The following is a 21,038-nucleotide window of genomic DNA, read 5'->3' as shown; positions in this document are numbered from 1 at the left end:
TTTATAATATAATTATGGGTTTAATATTATATTTGCTTATTATTAATTATTATAATATTTTTTATATTTAATTATTGACCCCGGTTCAACCCCGGTTCGACCCGGTCGAACCCATTGACCCCTGACCCCTGGGCTTAGCCGGGTCTGACAACCTTGCTCCAAAGTTGGCCTTTAACAACTTTCACCCTAAAGTTTTTTCTAAAGTTGGTATGGATATGTTTAACGCAAAAGTTGGCCATAGCTTTCTCATATCACTAAGTTCCAACATACCCACTACTCTGGATATGCACTTAATGCTGCTAATCCTTGCATTATAAGACACCAAAGTCAAATAAACACAATTAGCTTAGAGAAAATACATGCATAATCTAAGAAGTTTTTTTTCACTGACTCCAGGTGCCGATTCATTAGAAATAGTCATCTTTTCACTAGCTTCCAACATGATTATTAGCGTGTACATACACTTAGTGTTGCTAAACTAAACCTTTTTTTTCTGATTGACTGCAAATGAAAGACTACCATTAATGATTAATGTGCATATTATTCTTACACCAGGTACTAACACTATAATGCTTCTAAATTTTTATTCTCTACCAACCATGCCATTGTTCTTATCCTTCATACATTCATATCTAATGTATTGATAGTACTTCTCACTAAAAAAAATTAAAATAGAGTGTATTGTTGGATACAAATTAAGAAATGCTAGACAGGGATTCATCTTGAGACCTGCATTGGAGGCAGGCCTGAGGCCTAACTGTTTGTCATTCTATAGAGACTAATAAATTTGGTTCCAGTTCCTGCCACTGAACTCCAGTACTTTTCTTCTTGCACACTGTGCCTACCTTTTATGTTTTTATGATTCCATGCTAACTTTAACAACAAAATAAAAGTACAAAAATGGCACCATTTCTATTTTCTAACAACTCTAGTGATGTATCTAGCCACGAAGAACACATACATTACAAGTAGTTTTTCTTATCCCTTACTAATCATTGTCATTCATTTAATCCATGAGGATCATAACTAAACTTTGGTCCTCTAGAACTACATTTGAATGAATGCCCATGAGCCCATGGATGAAACCAGAATCATAAAAAATCTAACCATTATAGAACTACTGAATACAAGGTCTGATGTTCACAATTTGAGACCAGCTACAACTTTAATCAATTTTCTTTATAATACCCAAGATTTTTATGCTCTGTAATTAAATTATTGATATTACAAGGAGACAATCATCTTGGTTGCCACATGTTACTTACAAGGAGTGCCAAAAAAATACTCATACTCATAAGTATAGAATTAATTAGTTACCTTATGTTGTGGAACACATACAAGGAGACAATCATCATGTTGAGGGACCAGACCTCTGGTTGTCCCTCCTTAAAAGACATATCTATTTACTTAAAATGCAGAACAACAACAATGCAATACTCTATACTTTAAATGTAGAACAACAACAATACTCTTACTTCAAATGCAGAACAAATACACCGTCCTTACAATAAAATGGTAAAAAGAAAAAAAAACCTACAACTGAGAGTTAGGGTTTCCAAAGATTATCTTATAGTACTAGGGTGGTTCCTCATTTGCAGCTCGTCTCTTGCAGTTAATAGCCATCACTTCCAATTGCTTGGCCCTTGCTTGAAACCCTCACCAGTTACGAAACTCCTACCTTGTCTTCCTCTTCTTGAGATTTGGTGAGGAAACCCAAATCATCTAGGGCATCGGCCTTCTCGCCCTTGTCTTCCTCTCATGAACAACACTGTCCCTAGCCAACATGGATGCTGGTTGACATGGTATAATGCTGGCATGGAGGATGATTGATGTGGAGGGTTCATTGTCCATATGGCAAATTTTGTCTATGGAGGCATGCCACTTATGCTAAATGATGTGTGATTAAGTTGCTGACTGGGCTTCTCCTGCAGCCACATTAGCATTGGTGGCTGGGAAACGCACGGGTGACTTACCGGTGAAATCAAATTAAATTAAAGTTACCAATTTGATTCAAATTAAAGCTGGGTGAGCAATTTGAACAAAATTGATAGTGGAGTGACCACCCAAAAAATTAATCCCTGCTTATTCTCCATCTTCTCTATTATGTATTTGCTTCTTATTATAATTCTTCTATTTTGGTTATAATTCCCTTAAATCTATTTTTTTTATGATGTGGGCAAACCACCCCACACACTCTCTTTGTTATTATTTGACTTCAACCATACATTGGGAAGAGTCAAATCCTCAACCTCCTATAAAGAAGTTAAGTATCTTACCACTAGACTATTGTCGCCGTGACCTAAATCAACTTATATAATTTTTCAATGTTATATTTTTATTTTAATAATTTAGAGTCTTAGACATCTGCTGAATATTATTATTGCTATTCTTTTTTTCCTTTTTTTAACTTTAGCAGAACAATGTTTAGAACTTTTTATATTGTAAAAATAATAAATTTAGTAAAGAACATGACATGTTGAAATAAATAACATCCTAAGTCACAAGTGCATACACGCAAAAAAAAAGAAAAAAAAAAAAGAAAAAGATTACCTTAGCAATCGCTGCAATTTTGATTGTATATATCTCACAGGGTAATTCACATGCTAGCATGGAACCAACATACATGAAGGACCTGTCAAAAAAAAAAGGATGGCTTTTATATAACAGGTGAATAAATAAGATCTCATACATGCATTCTAAATGCCAAGCTTGTGATTCTGTGTTGTTTGACAAATTAAATCAACAAATAATTTGATCTACCTAATATGTGATTTTATCTACAGATGCAAATTATATGTTAATCTCAGCAACCATATAATCTAATTGAAAACTTTCAGTGAAATTGGAAAGTTGATATGACTTACAACATGATAGAAAAACATGTATAGAAGATTGGCAACTTTCATATCCATTTTAAAAATCATAGAGCATGCGTACAAATTTCATCTTATGTTGGAATTTTGTATCAAAATTAGTTCTTATATTTTTATTGTATTCCCCCCCAACTATGATGATGGATAATTGCAAGGGAAAAGTGACTCTGACGTGTTTTTCATTTTTGTTGAGTAGTGGTGTGTGTGGTCTATGCTTCCCCAAGCATAAGAAAGGAAAGGATATGAATTTATTTTCTTAAACATTGTATATGGTTTTGCTTGGAGTGTTTTGTTTAACCCTAAATTAAGTTACTCTTCCCTTGTCTTGTTTTATTGTAATAATTATGTTTGCCAATTTCTAAAAAAAACATACATTACTCTTTTAAATACACAATTTATGTTTTATTTTTTCACTAAAAAAACTAAATTAATTAATGGATTACAAGGTTGATATGAGGATAACTTTTGGTTCACATTTGCACATTAGGGGATAAAGTATGTGTCTATAATGACAGCATATGAATTCAAATGTTGTATAGTTAAACAAAAATTTCTTATAACAAATTGAAAACCTTTTAAAAAACCATCTTTCAAATGGATTGGCGAAAGGATGACATGAAGAGTTGTATTGAATCTCACCAAAAAAATGAGATGCCAAGCTTTGTAAAATCTAAACATCCATTCATGAGAAAAGGATACCAAGCATGTAAAAATCATTGTGCTTGTAATGAAAAGCTTCATATGGACTTGCTTCTTTGTCCAAACCTCAGCAACTCAAAGCATGTGAGGAGAACAATACCTGGACATGGGAAAGAGAAGAGAGGAGACGAGAAGGAACCTTAGATCGGCTGCTAGAGCTGTCAAAACGGGCCTAACCAGTTGGGCCGGCCCACCCCCCAACAAAAAAGTGGCGGGTTGGGCTGACCTTTTCTAGGCCCGTTTAAAATATGGGCCTAGGCGGGGAGGGGCTGGCTGGCCTGCCCTTTTAATTTATTAAAAAAATAAATATTTTAAAAAATCTTTCTCAATCATTGAACCCTAACATCTTCGGTCTTCTTCCCTTCGCTTTAGACTCGAAAGCGGGTCTTCCTCCCTTCATTGTAGACACCATCAATGACGCTTCAAACACCGCTGTGATTTGAATTCTTTTTCAAGTGAGGATCCTTTGTTCTCGATGCTTTGAGATCCATCGATGGAGTTGATGATGAGGATTTGTGATGTTTTTAATTGTTGAATTATTTCGTAAAGCAACTTGGAACAAGTTCCCACTGTTGTTCACCAACAGCAAAGAAGTTCAAGATTTAGCTTCTACTGCAGTTTACTATAATATTATTATCTGCATTCAATCTACATTGATAGGTAATTTAGTTTAACTAATTATCATTATATTGTTTATATACACCTCTGTAAATGATATTTACTTGTATGCTACTATATAATCATCCACCAACATAAACTAAAAGAAAATTATTTTAACTCTGTTTAAAACATCAAAAGTTATTTTAGGACTTGGTGGCAAATTAAAACCTTTGTAAAATCTTTTTTTCCTTCTCATGCATTGATTTAATTCAATTGATGAATTATGAGCAGGAGCAATCACTGGAACCGGATGGCAAGGTCATGTTGCTTATATTAACTTAGGTTGCTATTATCTCTTTGGTCTTCCTCTTGCTAGTGTTTTTGGATTTCTATTTCACTGGGGCTGGCAGGTGTCTTTCTCTCTCTCTCTCTCTCTCTCTCTTTTTCTCCATCTTGGCTTTTTAAACCAGTTTGGTATTGTTCTGACAAGTTTGGCTAGATTAAGAATTTATCCTAAATTGATATGAACCAATATATATGAGCATCTCTATCTAATGACATGTATACTTTGGCTAACATATATAGCATTATGCATACATATGCTATTTATTTTATCATGGAGATTGGTAAAGTGTTCTATATATTTTTAATTATTACGTGAGCTCCTAGCTATTATTTTCTAGAATAAGTTAGTCATTTATTTGTATTAATTAAATGAAATTACACATAATGTGGAGGTTCAACCTTGCAACTTGCTATTGCACTCCTTTTCTTTATCTAAATTGTGGGATTTTGTACTTAGGGAATATGGACTAGAGTTGTCAAAACGGCCCACATGAATATACACTTGTAAAGTTATGAAATAGAAAAAAAAAATCAAGGTTTGGTAAATATCTACACTCATGATTAATAGCTACTTCATTTTTTTTTTCTTCATAATTAATTCTGTTTATGAAACTTTAATCATATGAATATGAAAATATCTCAAGGTATTAAGTCAAAACTTTAATAAATCCAATTTTAGATTATTACTTGAATATTTGTCGTTTTGTTATACATTGCTAAGTGATGTAGTTATATTTAAAATTATATCTTATCATCTTATCATGTATGATATTTGTTATATTTTTCGTACACATTAGCAGAATAAATAAAAAAATCATGAAATCCGCCTCTTTGAATAAAAGTGTGAACTTAAATGAAGAAGAATTGGAAAGCACTAAATCTGGTAAAGAGACAACTAAAAAGGCGAAATAATTTTCAGATGTTTGGAATTTTTTTATAAAGAAGGGGGTGGATTAAGATGGCATACAAATAACAAAATGCAAGAGATGTAAGAAAGAATATAAATGTGGGGGTAAAATGCATGGGACTTCTTCTTTGAGATGCCACAAGGATAACTGCAAAATGATTAAAATGAATGATGTGGGACAAATGTTTTTTGATCATAAAGGGAAGATGAGGTCTAAGAAAGTAGATCCAAAAATTGCACTTGACTTATTAGTTGCAACAATTATGATACATGATTTGCCATTTTCATTTGTTGAATATGATGACATTAGAGCTTGGATGAAATATGTAAATCCTGATCGTGTTTGCATTTCTAGAAATGATCTTGTTTCTGATATTACAAGAATATATATGAGAGAGAAAGAAAAACTTATGCATATTTTGGGTAATATTCAAAACAGAATTTGCTTAACTTTAGATTTGTGGACTTCATGCACTAGTGAGGGCTACATTTGCTTGACTGGACATTTTGTTGATAAAAATTGAAAATTGATAAAATAAAATTCTGAATTTTGTTGAAATACCTCCTCCACACTCGAGAGTTGAATTGGCTGCAAAGTTATTTACATTTTTGAAAGAATGGGGAATTAAGAAAAAAGTGTTTTCTTTGACATTGGATAATGAGTCTATCAATGACAATATGCAAGATATTTTGAAAGAGCAGCTGTCTCTGCATGATAGTTTGTTATGTGATGGTGAATTTTTTTCATATGCATTGTTCTGCTCATATATTGAGTCTTATTGTGCAAGAAGGTTTGAAGGTAGCTTTTGAAGCTTTGCATAAAATTAGAGAATCTGTCAAATATGTGAATGGTTCAGAAAATAAAATGAAAAAATTTGAAGAATGTGTGGCCGCAGTTGGCAACATCGATACTAGTATTGGCTTGTGATTAGATGTGTCCACCCGTTGGAATTCGACATATTTGATGTTGGATAGTGTCCTTAAATATAAAAGGGCATTTTTTTCTCTTTAATTGAATGATAGAAATTACAAGTATTGTCCTTCAAATGAATAATGGAAAAGAGGAGAGAAAATATATGAGTTCTTGGAGCCATTTTATAACACTGCCAACTTGATCTCGGGATCTTCTTATCTTACATCAAACTTGTATTTTATGCAAATTTGGAAGATTGAAGTTTTATTAAAAGAAAATATGTCAAGTGAAGATGTGGTGATTAGTGACATGTGTAGAAGGATGAAAGAAAATTTTGATAAATATTGATGACAAATATAGTATGGTGCTTGCATTTAGGGCTATTCTTGACCCAAGAATTAAATTGTCAATGTTGGAGTATTTTTATGGGAAGGTTGAGAGTGATTCTACTAAATGCCAAAAGAAGGTGTTACTTGTGAAAACAAAGCTATACAAACTTTTTAAGCATTATTCAAATGCTAATAAGTCAAGTTCTTCACAACCACAATCTTCTTCTATCATTACACCTACATCTATGTAAGGTGGTGAAGGAATTAAAAGTAAAGGCAAAAGAATCTTTGATGTAAGTACTATAACACTTTCTTTTTTTCTTTTTCTATTTCTCTAATTTGTTTATATTTTTTTATGATAACATATGCTAGTTATTAAATGAAGGAAATTAAAGCATTTGAGAGTCAATCAATTACAAGAGCGGGAAAATCTCAATTGGATCTTTATTTGGAGGAGCCAAAGCTTGAATTTGCATATTATGAAGATTTGGATGTGTTGAAATATTGGAAAAACCATAAGCATATGTTCTCAATAACAATTATTGCATTTGAATCGGGTTTTTTTATTGGTGCTCGTGTGCTCAACAAATATAGAAGTTGTACGCTTCCTGAAAAGTACAAGCTCTCATTTGCACCCGTAATTGGTTGCATGGTTGTAACATTGGTAATTTACTTAAAAGTTGTTAATTTAAATTGTTTGCTTGGTTGAAATCTTGAAGTATTGGTTTATTTTAGATTTAATTTTTAACTACTTTTCATATTTGGGGTTTTTTATGTAGATAATGAAGATAAAGCAATTACTAAGCCAACTATATCGAGTGAGGGTTCAAACATTTTTGAAGTTATTGATGAAGATAAAAGGGAAGGAGGAGATGGAGAAGAGGAAAATTTGAATGATTTAATAGTTGATGAATTTTAAATTTTTAATGAACTTTATTATTGTATGTCTCTTAAAAGAGAGATGAAGAATTATGAAATATATTTTTGTCTTATGGTTGATGGACTGTTGCATTATTGATAGGAAGATGGCTTTAATGAACTCTATTATTGTATGTCTTGAGAGAGAGAGAGAGAGAGAGAGAGAGAGAGAGAGATAAAAATTATGAAATATATTTTTGTCTATGGTTGAAGGATTATTGCATTATTGATGGGAAGATGTTTTTTGTTGGAATTTTAGAAGATGGTTTTGCTTATGAATAGGAAGGAGGACCGATTTTCATCATCAATTAGCAATTTAAGTTGTCATGTGGATGTAATTTTTGTTGCTTTCAATGGATGATAAATGAGGGTAAATGTTTTAGGTGCTTTATGTGGTAGTGCCATGGTATTTATATTTCTCTTATCTATGGCTTGTTGTCTTGTTGATGTGGGAATTTTTGTAATGTTATGCTAATTGGTATTTGTGGGTATTTTATTAATTACTTCTTTTGTTATTTTAGTTGTGTGAGATTTATTGTGCCTCATATGTAGAAACTCTTTTGTTATGTATTTTTTGTATTATGTTTTGGGCTTTAATAGATTTTTTTAGTTTGGTTTAATTAAAAATAATAATAAATATATGAAATATATAATTTTAAAATTGTTTTATATTTTTGCCGGGCCGACTCGCTCAACCCGCCAACCCAAGGTGGGTCGGGTTGGGCTGGTATTTTGTTAGCCCACCAAAATGGCGGGTTTTGGCGACCCGCGAGCTGGCCCACCCCGCCAACCCGTTTTGACAGCTCTATCGGCTGCAAAAGGAGGAGATCAAAAGAAGCTTAGCTTCACGAAAGAGATCGAGATCGCAGTGACACCTCGATCATATAACTTTCATAATGATCTTAACCTCATAAAGCTTCATTAGGATTTGCTTCCTCGCTCCAAACCTCAACAACTCGAAGCATCTTTCTCTCCTCTTTCAACTCCTCCACCTTCTTATTAACCTTTTCTTGAAGCTTAACACGAAGGCTCTCAGTCTCTTCTCTGCCCTGCGTTCCTCAACCTCTTCAACAGATGACAAGGTGAACGAAGAAGAAGATGAAAAGAAAAAAGAGGGAAAAAGGGTTTAAGGGGGTAAATACCTAACTTATTACGCCCCGACCCACGGGCCCAAGGGACGTGACAACCACCATGACAACCTGAGGAGGGATACCCCACTACTCAACCCTCGAGTCGCCGCAATACTAACCAACAAACATGAAATCAACAATAATATACACAAGAACAGAGTAGAGAAATACAAAAAAACACACAGTGGAAGTAACAACAATAACAACAATGAGTACCGAAATAGAGTGGTTCACAACCACGCAAGGAAGCAACAACCACAATAATAGCAACTACTTATACACAAGAGTTTAAGTAGGTATTCAAATATTCAACCATGCAACAGAGTTTTCAACATACTAGTGGATCCAAGACTCATTTAACATGTTCATGACCAAAACAACATGAATTAAAAGAGAAACATAAAAGATAGGAGGCTAGCATATGCCCAGCACGCTACCACACAGTCGCACTACTACCTGCAACAACCTAGGAAAAAAAAAGAGGGGTGAGCAACCTAAGTCACTCAGTGATGGATTAGTATAACTCTACAAGAATATACCAAAATTATAAACATATCTTATCAAAATAATGTTTTACTAATAATACAAACAATTTAGAACATAATAACATAAAATATTAATCCTCAATATAGAATAACAAAAGATAGTGTCAAGAAAAGTGTTTACAACATCAAATCCATGAAATATTGTACTCGGGGTAGCTGGGTTCGTCCTCTCACCACAAATTTAATATGACACTACAAAAAAAATGCAACATGGTCTAAAAACCTCTCTAAATCTTCGCAGTAGCCGCGGCTAGGTTCAGAGTTGTCAAGGTATTCATGTTCTTGACATTGACCCATCGGTCCACCCGTGTGGTGACCCTGGCTTCCTGATGAACATCCACTTAAGGCTCTACACTCCCACCTGAACTAGACCAATAAGTCTGCTGGTCTTCCACACTACCTCATCAGGCTGGCCATAGAAACTGCCTACTGTAGTAGGATATCACCAACCAAATAATACAAACTTGTTTTTCATAACAAAGGGTCCATATCTAGAACAACAATCACAATAGAACAACTGTCATTTCCATACAAAGGAAATGAAAAAACACTAGCATACCCAAAGCTTTGCAAAGTCAATAATTCACAACATTACAAAACATGCATCATCATGAAAATCCTTCCTTTTTAACAACAATACTTGTAAACATGAAGTATGAAATAAATAACTCATTTCAAATCAAACAAACCTCAATTCAAGTATAAAACCAATAAAACTTTACTCAAGTAAAATATATATATATATATATGTATTCTTCTAATAGATTTATGCTTAATTAATCCCACTCACAACTTAGATTATTTCACTTCCCCGAATGTTAATCCTCTGCAAGTTCCTTGCCTCGAGCCAAAGCTCCACCTACTTGCCAAAGCACAACAAAGCATCAACAACAATTAGCACAAAATAAATCAAACCCTAAGTTTCTCTAACAAACAACCCTAAATCGATCCTAGGGTTGCCTCAAACTAGATCTAAAGGTTATCAATGAATTTCTAAGGGTCTAAACTTCACTCTAAACCAAAAAAACCAAAGAAATAACTAAAGTTCACTGGTGTTACAGTACTGCTACAGTAGCTAAGACCTGATATAGTAAGCCGGCCCTAATACAAAGGTTTTCTCTCGATTTACATCATTTAACCAATAAGTTTCTTCACAAACATTCACAAAACTAAATAACAAGAACAAGGGCTTCAATTTGAGCCTACAATCATCCACATCAAGATCTAAATCTAGGATTTACAAATAATCGAAAAATGATTAAATACAAGTAAAATACGGAAATAAAAACTTAGATAAAGCTCTTAGGATACTCACAAGTAAGGGAGGAAGAAGTTTCTAGCTCTTGGTTTGCCAGAATCAGGTCACCAGAAAAATTTAAAGGAAAAAGGTTGGTTCGGCCTAATGAGAGAAATGATGATGATGATGATGATGATGATGATGAAGAAGAAGAAGAAGAAGAAGAAGAAGAAAGATGGAGAAAGTAATGAAAACTTGGGTTGCTACGATACCAGGCTGCTACAGTACTGAGATGGAAAAACTACACTGATGGACTGGTTTTAGCTACAGTACAAGCTAGTTATAGCATAACTTACCTTTAATAAAATGTTAAAAAAAAAAATGTTTTTTTACTGTAGATATAAATCGTGTGAAGCTTATTCACACATGTCTCTATTCTATCTTAAATCCCACGAAACCGAGCTCGTGGGATCACCACTCTTGCTCTGTGCATGTTCTTGATTTGTCTACTTTGTCTTAAAAAATAATTATAAAAAAAAAACCAAGTGTGCAACCTAATGAATTCATCTGATAACTTGTCAACTAATTCTCTGGAAAAAAAAATGACCGTAAATCAGTAATGGCACTTTAAATTTTGTAACTGAATTATAATTAAAAAAAAATTTAAGATTGGAGGAATGTTGGGATTATATATTAATATTATATGAGCACCGATCTTTTATGAACGTTCGTATCAATCATTGGATTTCAATCCAACGGTTGTGCATTGTTCATTTAATAGAACTACTGTACTAAACTCAACGCACATTAAACCAACCCATTTGATGCTGGTACAAGGATTCTGTTACTATTCAACTAACTGTTTGTTCAACCCTTTTTCTTGTCTCACTCATTCAAATAAAATCAAATTCCCTCTCTAGGTCGGAGATGATGTATTACTATATTATATATATATATATTATACATATATCATATTATATAATATAATATAATATAGTATATTTTGGCTGATGTGGCATGGCGTGTCCGTTCGACTCAGTTAGTGCTGGTATAGCTCAGGGCCTATCGTAAAAAAGTACACCCACTTGCCAAACTTCTTCACCGTCTCCGATTCCAACAATGATGTCCGACGAACTCGTCGGACGACCAGCAAAGAAGGCTCTCGAGAGGTAGTGCAACTCCTTGAGAGGGTGGAAAGGAAGGTCACACACGTTCGTGACGTCCTGCCGAATGCTCATGCTCCCTTCGTTGTCCATTACCACCGCAAGGTCATCAACGCCTACACCCGCGTCGCCGGAGTTTGGCAAGATTACTTCCCTTATCGGCCAGGTCTAATGTTAACTCCAAGACTGGGAATTGACGAAGACGCTTGTAGATGAGAGAAAAACACAGAGAAATAGAGAAAGAGAATGGGTTGATTTAAGGTAACCCCGCCTCCTAATACTTACTTATTTTATTTATTATTTATTTAATAAAGCACGAGAGACATTTCTCACATATTTCTTCTTTACTTTTTTCCATTCCCGATGAATTACTCTCCTATACTCCTCCAAATCAAAACATAGTTTTTCTTCCATTCCTAATCTATTCCCCCTTATTCTCATTTCTATCTCATTCCTACTCAATTCCATTCTTTGCAAACAAACGGCACCTTAATTGCTCAAAAGGCTTGCTTATTCATCCCCCAGACTGGTAGTTTTATACAACGCATAAATAACTAACCACTTGTAGAATAGCACCTTAGATGCCCTATTGTTCAGGCCCACAACTCCCACAAACATTAACTACTTAAGACCCATTCAAACCACACTAATTCAAACATTTATTCTGACTTGTAACCTATAACATCTGATATGTCCAATACCTCAACACCAATAAGGCTTGATTCCTCCTTGAAAGCTATGCTTTTATGGTGCAATACTTAGCAAGGGTTCCTTCGAGGTGGAGCTCGGTGGCTCATGCTATATGATCATGGGCTTAGGTTCAAGCAGTTGAGGTTTCATGTGAGGTTTTTAATTGTTTCCATGCTTGTGAATCGTGGTGATGTGGTTAGGGATCTTACCGAGAGGTTTGAGAAATTCATTGTGGATTCCAAATCTTCATTTTCGGTAACTCTACAATCCTTTTTTTTTTTTATCTTCTAATTTTTTTTATTAGTTAAATGTATGAGAGTTTGAGCGTTGATCCTTAATTCATAGTTGAATTTCATTGTCACATTGTAGTTTTGAATATCAATCAAATGATCACCAAGACTTTTACCAAGTTATTCACTTGCAAATTCCTGTATTTGCAGGTACTTGCAATGATCTCTAAAGACTTGTCTCCAGATAGCATTAATGCATTATACTAATTTATTTTTTCGCATCAAGTTTGATATACATGCTCGATTTTTATTTTTATTTTTTAATTTGTGGATGTATTGTTCTTGCTTACCAGAAAGAAATTCCACAAACTTCTAAAACAAGGTAGTTCATTATATCTAACTACTGTTTCTGATAGGCTGAACTCAAGTGATTGTCAAGGAATTTATTTGTGTTTCAGTTCTTAATCAAGTCTAGGTATGTCCATTTTCTTATTGAGATCAAGTGGATCTAGCTAGAAGTATGTCATTGCCTAAAATATGATTAAAAATCTGAGAATGCTAATTCTGTTACTCTCCCCTTCAACACGAGATACTTTAATGCTAAGATATGTTTATTAGTCTCCCATCTCACTTTCGCATTCTATTTTGATATCAGGTTTGAGCAATCTATAACCTGATGATTTAATTGTATTTACATGAATTCTACTTTTCATGATTATTGATAGTAATAATAGCCAAGCATTCAAGTCAAGTTCGTCAAAACTTATTTTAGATTTGATATTTGGTTTTTTTCTCCTGAAATAGAAAACACCTTGTATCTTGTAATTTGAAACCATAGGGAGAGAGTAAGGGCATTTGACTCTTATAATTAAATCCTTTTTGTCTATATAGTACTAGAGATGGTGGTTTTCATTAGAACACTGACTTCATATTTATGATAAATCTTTCATCTGCTCTGGATTATACTTTTAGATTTACAACTTCCTTCATAATCCATCCACCTTTCATCTGATAGGCTATATAATCAAGAATCTATTCATACTCATGAAACTTGACTCAGTATATCTTAAATAGCCAGCTTTTACATTATTCTACCCATCATCACCGGCTGAAGTTTCAATACATTTTGATGCTTTACTTTACTCTTATTTCATAATGGGACCTTATATGTAATTTGAGCCGATACTGAAACTTGGTGCAATCCTATGAGATTTGCAATTCATTTAGGCTAATTCCCCGGACGGTATCATTTCTCTGAGGTATATATGATGGCCACTGATTTTGAAGGAATTAATGTATTAACCTTGTCAAAATCATGTTCATTTCGGTATAGCCAATTGAAAAATTTACAACCAACACTATGATTGTGATCTTTTGTACATATTTTAGAGAAAATAATGTCATTAATATCATTTCGCTACATAATTCCCCAACCGTTGTGGCATATTGATCTTCTCTATATTTGAATAAATGAATGGTTTATCACTTGCAATTTTGCTACTTTTCATGCTTATTTCTTCCACTTCTTTAAGGCTCTCCTACTTTACTTTCATTATAGTTAATTTTATATGTGAGTTACATTTGGGTGATGCATCATCACTGAGCTTTATGCAGTATGAGGTGGCAACTTCTGACTAGTTTTTAGTGTCTTTGTCATACTCATTTCTTGTTAGCTGACCACCTTTCAACCTTATTATAAAATAATTTGTTATTGAAGGCATTACCCAAAGCACTAAAAGGTTGCCCTCGTCTATCTTTTAAAGAGAAATATTCTTTCTTATATATATATAACATTGACCCCTCTTACATTCTTCTACATTTTTAAAATTCCAGGCTGTACATGGTGCAGAGAGAAAAGAACCAACTTCCTTGCTATTTTCTCCTCAAAGATTATCATCATTATTCTTTGGTGATCCAACACAAAATGGAAGTCAATTTAATTATTTTCTTACAGCTCCATTGCTTGTCTTCTGTCAATTACTTGGTCAATCTTTGCATATTGATGCTGTAAGTTGAACCTAAGCTTAAAGTTCTTCTACTTAGCTTTTGAGACACCTGGCTGATGCATTTGCATGTCCAGGATTTGTACAATAGTATGAAGTTTATGTTTTCCTCTGCCATATCTGAATGGGAAACAATGTTATGCACATTAGATTCCCTAAATTAGGTTTGGGCTCAAGTTGTACTTGAACCACTTCTGAGGTGGCTTTGTTGCAGGAATGGACAATGACAATCAAGGTGCAGGCCTGAGGAGAAGCCAGCGCAGCAGCAAGGGGGTTCAAGGAGAACGGTTCAGGGATTTTGTGCCGAAATGATGGGGAGTATCAATTGGATGATTAGCTAATTAGTATTATAATTAGTTATATAATTAGAGTAATGAATGAATGCCTTGTAATGCAAGCCATTAAGGTTGTTAGAAAGGCATGGATTTCTGGGTAACGTGTCCTGGCACGTGATGTGTTTGAGAATATGCCTCACTGAAGAGGTTGTTACAAAATCATTGTAGAAATCCCTATATAAGAAGGGTACAGCTAATGAGAAAAGCAAGGAATCTTTACTCTAATCCCTCTTTTCTCTCTCTTCCTCTCTTCTTTTTCCTATGCTCTTCTCCTTCTCCCCCTTCTTCCCAGCCATTTCCTACTAAATCACACAGAACTGGTGCGGATAACGCATCAATTTGGTGCTTTCATTGAGCCATGACTGACGGCATGGTGACTCGCGCCCGCGCGATGGAGGAACAATTGACATCTATGGCGGATCAGCTAGCTCGGCATGATTCCGTTCTTGCCAAACTTGATTCATTATGTTCGACGGTCCAGCATCATTCGGAATCCTTTGAAGCCATCCGGAAAAGCAACTCTGAATCATTTAATCTGCTGCGAACCTCGATGGCGTCTCAACAGGCCGTCATGGCTGAGATGATGACCAAATTACAGCAGTTGGATCGCTCTTCCAGTTCATCCTCACCCCAACCTCCACTCCCCCCACTTCCAACCTCTCCTCCCTTACCACTATTCCAGACTCATACACCATTAACTCCATCTCCGTTCCATCCTCCTAATTCCACATCCACTCCTCGTTTACCAAAGATTGAGGTTCCTCTGTTCTCCCGGCGAGCACGTCCCTCGCTGGTTGTTTCAAATCAACCACTTCTTCCACTTCCACCGATACTCGGAGGATCAACGAAGTTTCTATTGCCGCCTTCTACTTGACCTGGGTCGGGCACTTCAATGGTTTCAATGGTTGCATTCGACTTCTCAATTGTCTCATTGGGATGATTTTGTTCGGAAATTGGAGTTGAGATTTGGACCATCCTCCTTTATCAATCATGATGCTGCTCTCTTCAAGCTCAGGCAAACATCCACCGTCTCTGCATACTTGTGCGAATTCGAATGTTTATCCACCCGTGTCACCGGGTTGAGCGAGCTGAAACTCCTTAACTGCTTTCTCTCTGGTCTTCGTGATGAAATCCAGCGAGAATTATATTTGTTGAAACCAGAGACTCTTCATGAAGCGATGGGGATGGCGAAATTAGTGGAAGATAAGTTCAATGCTGCCCGATCGGCTGCATCACGGATTCCTTTCCCGCGTCCATTAGCACTTCCACCACCTCCAACCGCTCTTCGAGCACTTCCAGCGCCCTCGACCGTTTATCGAGCAGCATCACTACCAATCAAACGGCTATCACCGCAGGAGATGGCCGCTCGTCGGGAAAAAGGCTTGTGTTTCAATTGTGACTCTAAGTTCGTTCCTGGTCATAGATGCAACCCTGCCTTGTTTCTCTGTTTAATGGTTGATCAGGAGAATGATGATACTTCAGAGGAGGATCCACCATCGGTCCAGGACGCCATAGTCACTGAGGAGGGTGCTGCGGATATATTGCAACAGGACATTCCATCCATTTTGTTTCATGCGCTGATGGGGCATGTAGTACCATCCACATTGAAGCTCGTTGGTTCCATCAATGGCCAAAAGGTCATTATACTGGTAGATGGCGGTTCTACGAATAATTTCATTCAATCTCGCTTGGCATCACACCTGAATTTGGTGGTGACGCCTTCTCCTCACCGGCGAGTCACTGTGGGCAACGGGGAGACACTCCAGTGTGGAGGTGAGTGCTCGAGCGTGCCGCTGAAGGTTGGAGACGCAATCTTCACCGTTGATTTCATTATGTTACCCATCTACGGTGCCGATTGTGTTTTGGGGGTACAATGGTTATTACAACTGGGTCCAGTGATATTTGATTATGGGAATCTTTGGATGGAGTTTGATTTCAAGGAGACCCGAATGAGGTTACATGGTGTCACTCAACCACAGTCTCAGGTGGCTAGACCGGCATCGCTTCATAAGGACTCAGATGGCACCCAATTCTTTCATTTATCAATTGAACCGATTGAGTCAATTGAGTCGGAGTCGAGTCCAAAAGTGGGTCCAGATGCACCCATCGTCTTCCACAATGACTTCCGGACTCTTCTTCATCGTTTCAGAGAAATTTTCCAAACTCCTTCGGGGCTTCCACCATCGCGCGGTCGGGACCATAGAATTTCACTTCTTCCTGGCACGGCACCAGTAAACGTCCGACCGTATCGGTATCCCCATTTCCAAAAGTCGGAGATTAAAAAGCTCGTAGGAGAGATGCTTCGGGAGGGAATCATCCGGCCCAGCACAAGCCCGTTCTCATCGCCAGTTCTTCTTGTCAAAAAGAAAGACGGCACATGGCGTTTTTGCGTCGACTATCGCGCATTGAACGCGGTGACTGTGAAGGATAGATTTCCAATTCCAACCGTCGACGAGCTATTAGACGAGGTCGCTGGCTCCAAGGTGTTTTCCAAACTCGACCTACGCGCTGGTTATCATCAGGTGCGAATTCATCCACATGATATCGAGAAGACGGCGTTTCGCACTCATGAAGGGCATTATGAGTTCCTTGTTATGCCGTTTGGCCTCACCAATGCACCGTCGACCTTCCAATCTTTGATGAATTCTACTTTCAGGCAAGTATTACGCAAATTTGTTTTGATATTCTTTGACGACATTCTTGTCTACAGTCGTGACTGGAAGTCCCATTTGGTGCACTTGACGGATGTATTTGAGCGGCTGCGCGATCACCAATTTTTCGCAAAACTTTCCAAATGCGAATTTGGGTGTTCGACCATTGGATATCTTGGTCACTTGATTTCAGGAAAAGGGGTGTCGGTGGACCCGCGATAAAATTCAAGTGGTCCGTGATCGGCGCAGACCAACATCGTTGAAGGCTCTGAGAGGATTTTTGGGGCTCTGTGGTTACTACCCGGCGTTTTTGTGCCACAGTCGCATCTCCGGCCACACCATTAACGAGACTCACTACTGGGAAGGATGCCTTCATTTGGACACCAGCGGTGACCCAGGCTTTTCAGGCATTGAAAGAGGCAATGATGACAACACCGGTCTTGCAATTACCGGATTTCACTGTTCCTTTTGTCATTCAGACAGATGCTTGAATGCGGTGTCGGGCAATTCTCCCTACAGTAGCAGTCGCCCTTAGCTTATTTTTAGCAAGCGACTCTCCCTAGATTTGACGCACGCGTCCACTTATGCTCGCGAGATGTTTGCCATCACAGAGGCCGTGAAGAAATGGAGGCAATACTTATTGGGAAGATGATTTACTATTCAAACAGACCACAACAGCCTTCGTTCCTTGTTACATCAGACCATACAGACGCCGGATCAACAAAGGTGGTTGTGCAAGTTGCTGGGTTACGACTTTGACATTGAATATAAACCAGGACGCTTGAATGGTCCTGCTGATGCTTTGTCGACGGTAGGCTCTTACTCTGCTCTGTTTGCTAATTCAAGTCCGCATCCAGCCCTGTGGGAGGCTTTGCGCAGAGATTATATGGCTCATCCAGAATCAGCACAACTAATCAGGGCGGTCACAGATGACCCAGGACAACACCCGAACTTCCTCCTGCGGGATGGCATTCTGTTGTTCAAAGGGCGGGTGTGGATACCAGCCAATTCAGCTCTCCAACCGTTGTTGCTAACGGAATTCCATTCTACACCAACAGGGGGGCATGCCGACATAAATCGAACATTGATGCGCTTAGCCAGTATTTTTTATTGGCCTGATCTTCGACGCTCTGTTCGCGATTTCGTGGCTAAGTGTGTCATCTGCCAAACTACTAAGCCCTTTAACAAAGCTCCCCAAGGCTTGTTGCAACCATTGCCAATTCCTGGTAAGATTTGGCACTCTGTTTCCATGGATTTTATCACTGGATTACCACTATCCAATGGCAAGGCGACAATTCTTGTTGTTGTGGATCGGCTCACAAAGCATGGTCACTTCTCTGCAATGGGGCCTCGGGTTACGGCATTACAGGCGGCGGAGACACTAGTTCGGGATGTTATAAAACTTTATGGGGTTCCAGCACAAATCATTTCAGATCGTGATCCCATATTCATGAGTGAATATTGGCGGGAGCTGTTCAAAATTCAGGGGACCATGTTGGCCCATAGCAGCGCATACCATCCTCAGACGGATGGCCAAACAGAGGTGCTTAATCGCTGCTTGGAGGAATACCTGCGGAATTTCACTGCCGACAATCCTCGGCATTGGACGCGATACCTACCTTGGGCCGAGTGGCACTATAACACAGTGTGGCACTCATCCATCAGGATGACTCCATTTGAAGCTGTTTTTGGTCGCGCTCCGCCATCGCTCGCATGATTATGTCTACGGTGAGTCGAAATCGTAGCCTCGGTTGATGAATTCTTGGTCGACGGGCGACAATTCTTCGAGACACGAAGAATAATTTACTCAAGGCTCGGCGAATCACGAGATCGAGGCCAATGCTAGAGCGAGCGGACGCTTTCGGTTCGGGTAAATGGCTGGTTGTTGTTGAAGTTGCAGCCGTATAGACAGATGTCACTACTCAGGCGACCTGCTAATAAACTGGCATGAAGATTCTTTGGTCCATTCAAATCAACGAGAAGGTGGGGGTCCGTGGCCTATAGATTGAACTTACCAACCACTGCAAAGCTGCACAATGTATTTCATATCTCCAAGCTGAAGAAATTTATTGGAGATCCTGCCGTGGAAGTTAATCCATTACCATCAGATTTCATGAATCAGAACCCAATTCTCCAACCGTCAGCCATTCTGAATCGTCGGGAGATACTGCGTAAAGGCAAGGTAATTTCGCAGGTATTGGTCCAATGGGGACAACAACCAGAGACGGATGCTAAATGGGAAGATGCTAAGGAATTCTAGCATGCATTTCCTAATTTCACCCTTGAGGACAAGGGTTTAATAGAGGGGAGGCAATTGTTGCGAGGAATGGACAATAACAATCAAGGTGCGGGCACTGAGGAGAAGCCAGCTGAGCGACAAGGGGTTCAAGGAGAGCGGTTCGAGGGATTTTTGTGCCGAAATGATGTGGAGTATCAATTGGATGATTAGCTAATTAGTATTATAATTAGTTATATAATTAGAGTAATGAATGAATGCCTTGTAATGCAAGCCATTAAGGTTGTTAGAAAGGCATGGATTTCTGGGTAACGTGTCCTGGCACGTGATGTGTTTGAGAATATGCCTCACTGAAGAGGTTGTTACAAAATCATTGTAGAAATCCCTATATAAGAAGGGTACAGCTAATGAGAAAAGCAAGGAATCTTTACTCTAATCCCTCTTTTCTCTCTCTTCCTCTCTTCTTTTTCCTATGCTCTTCTCCTTCTCCCCCTTCTTCCCAGCCATTTCCTACTAAATCACACAGAACTGGTGCGGATAACGCATCAGGCTTATTCTTAGGTATTTGTTTTGCTGGAATTGTTTTTATTTTCATTGTATCTTTTGTGGAAGTCTATTGTTGCTCATAGTTGGATTGTAATCAAGATGTCATCTCATTTTTAAATGTTTTAGAAGTAAAAGCATCTTTTTTTTTAGAGCTTTCCGTTGATAGCATCAAGAAATATCTAGAAGATCTAAGGGCTTTATTTGTTATGTGCTTTCATATGCCCATATTAACAAATACTCTCACTTCAGTCAATCTAGGTTTGGATATTTAAGTTTGGATCACTCACCTTGTTAGCTAAAGTTTGTTTGTTCAGACAAACTGAAATAATATGTTCGTTTTGTATCTAATAGGGTATCATTGTTGGGTTAATCAGTTTATTTATAACATGACTAGCATGTATAAAAGCAGCTTTAGAGTAACTAATAATGTCCCACTAATGAATTTGGTTTTGAATATTCGTTTGTATCTCTCATCTTTTAGACTTAAACTTTTGAGTTGTAATGAAATCAAGATAATGTGTTTGGTTTGCATCTAACACCTGCCATCTTGTTTTATCTTTTTGAGTTATGCTATAAATGAGCTGAAACACGTACATGTTAATGGACACTTCCAAAACTGCACATATATTTATAAACTGCCATAAACCAACCCCCTCCCCTTTTTGGTTTGCAACTTCAAGCTTTATGG

General features: G+C 37.3%; 1 long non-coding RNA gene across 1 annotated transcript; it reads left to right on the top strand.

The window, feature by feature from the left end:
• The first annotated feature begins 12,532 nt into the window (after nt 1-12,532).
• On the top strand, nt 12,533-15,245 carry LOC120263901. The gene is made up of 3 exons (XR_005537166.1): nt 12,533-12,604; nt 14,413-14,586; nt 14,797-15,245. It is a non-coding gene; the product is annotated as an uncharacterized LOC120263901 (long non-coding RNA).
• The last annotated feature ends 5,793 nt before the right edge of the window (nt 15,246-21,038 follow it).

This window comes from Dioscorea cayenensis, chromosome 6 (assembly GCF_009730915.1).
Source record: "Dioscorea cayenensis subsp. rotundata cultivar TDr96_F1 chromosome 6, TDr96_F1_v2_PseudoChromosome.rev07_lg8_w22 25.fasta, whole genome shotgun sequence".
Lineage (NCBI taxonomy): Eukaryota > Viridiplantae > Streptophyta > Magnoliopsida > Dioscoreales > Dioscoreaceae > Dioscorea > Dioscorea cayenensis.
Note: the sequence above shows the minus strand (reverse complement) of the source record. Positions and strands in the feature narration are given on the sequence as shown.